The sequence below is a fragment of the Galeopterus variegatus genome, unplaced genomic scaffold (genome assembly GCF_000696425.1).
Source record: "Galeopterus variegatus unplaced genomic scaffold, G_variegatus-3.0.2 Scaffold7535, whole genome shotgun sequence".
In the NCBI taxonomy this organism is placed as follows: Eukaryota; Metazoa; Chordata; class Mammalia; order Dermoptera; family Cynocephalidae; genus Galeopterus; species Galeopterus variegatus.
The window spans coordinates 4,773-7,158 of NW_007733646.1; positions in this window are offsets into that span (position 1 = coordinate 4,773).

The window sequence follows — 2,386 nt, forward strand, 5'->3', positions numbered from 1 at the left end:
ACCCTTACCCCTTCACCTCTCAGAATTAGTGTTACCTGCAGATTGTACTAGGATGCTATCAAATATACCACATTCAAAGCTAATTTTATTTTTAAATATTAAATAGCTTGGGTGGAAGTTTCCTGATAAATTTCAGCAGGTGTTTATTGCACTCTTGCTACATGTTTTACCCTGTGCTAGGTACTGTGACAGCCTTCAAAGCTCATGGTCACCTCCTCAGGGTGAAGAGGCAGTTAACTAACAATGCTAGGTATTATATAATCAAAAACATTAAGGAAATAATTTTTTAAAAGTAAGTGCCATACAAGTCATAAGTAGAAAGATGCCAAGATTGGACTTGATCTATGGTATGAAAGGTTAGAAGGATTTAGGTGTTTAAAATGAATGAAGAGGTGATGAGATGGACCACAGAAGCAAGAGCAGATGCAAATATGACCACATAGGTGGCTACACAATTGGCACATAAGTCAGCTACAACCCCTATTACTCTGTGCTACTATTAGCTGTATATAAGTCTGGCATCCTCACTGGTTTAAGACTACAATGATGGCAAGGACCATAACATCCTCGTATGCCCAGTGATTTTAAGAGTGCCTGACCTATATGCTCAGTAGGTACACATTTGAATGTTTTAAATTGGTTTGAATGAAAAAGCTAGTTAATGTAGGGAATGGTGATTGAATTCAGATTATAGAGGTCTCTGAAAGGCAACTGGGAAATTTTAGCATCATGGGGTAGGAGCCACTGAAGTCTGGGACAGGAATGACAAGATAATGTGGCTTTTGGGGAACTGACATGACATCTGTGTTCAGAATGAATTAAAGAAAGGGAAAGGGTGAATTGGAGGAAAAAAAAGGAATTATTGCCTAATCCTCTACCTATCATTCTGTCTCTTGCCCTCCGTTCTCATGCTTCTAGAAAGATCTTTAGCATTTCGTTATCTTCATTCCCCATTCACTCCTCAGCTCATCCTAACCTGTCTTCTGTTCTCACTTCACAGCATTTAACTACTCAATCTCTCTGCAATATTTAACATCATTAACATTTTATTCATTTAAATTAGCTCCTTTTTATTATATGATTATTGTAATAAATTTAAACAACACTTAAAATGTAAAGAGCAACGTAAAATTTACCCAAATCTCCTCTCCAGAGATAAACACCATTAATACTTTGGTGAACATTCTTCCATTTCTCTACTCCATGCATACATTCACAAGCAGATGGCTATGCATATGGAGATCTACATAAATTAGACCATATAATACTCATTTTTTCAGTAACTTGTATTGCTTTTCCTGAACAATAAATATAAACGTCAATGAGGAAAAACCTGTGTAACTTTTGATAGGGGCATACTACTCCAATGATTCAGTGTACCATTATTTATATAACAAGTTCCCTACTGGATGAATGTTAACATTTGTTTCCAGTTTTTACTATGATAAACAATGTTGCAGTAAACATTTTTATGCATTTATCCTTTTGCCATTTTACCATTATTTAATACACCTGCTCCTTCTTAAAATTCTCTGTTATACATTATACATCCTTATGGTCTATCTCTATTTTACCTTGGCTCTAATTTTTACTGGTCCTCCCACCTCGCTGGTGGATTCTTAGGTTTCACAGGCCCTTTCCTTGGCTTACCCTTTAAGCATTCATGTATAACTGGGATTTATCTTTGACCTCCTCTTGCCCTCATTCTACATCCTTTTCTAACCATTCTCATTTACTCTCATAATTTAGCAACCATGTCCGGATGGACAACTACAAATTCAGGATCTATCACTGACATCTTTCCTGAAATTCAGATAGATATCTGCTAGCTGCTGCACCCAGACATCCCAGGAAACTCCAGTCTACAGTATCTTTACTCCACCCTCAAAGCTACTCCAATTCTTGCACACTCAACCATTAAGATGCTTCATACAAAAGCTTGGTGGTCATTTCTTATTCCTTCCTCTCTCATCTCCCTGTGCCTAATCAGTCATCAAGTCTGTGAATTCTACCTGTGAGACTGTGAACATAACTTACTGCATCTTGAAGCACTTGCTATGTCCTTTGTGTAAAACAGAAGTTATACAGTAACTAGGGGTAAGGTAATTAGAATAATAGGTAGAAATAGCTTGCTGACTATGAAGAAGGAACTTAATAATTAAGTACTGGTATGGTAACAGTCAGTCTGGTTACTTACATCACAAGACCACCAAACATAGTAATCATTGTCATAAGACACTTGGAGTTAGTGACATTAGCCTGTTTCTAGGTTAGTAATTGCCTCTTGGTTTTTTCCACTGCTTTGTGTGAACTGCTTGTATAAACTTGGGCTTGACCAGGAGAGAGGCAAGGAAAAACCTCGCATAAGTCTCTGGGTGGTTGCCTG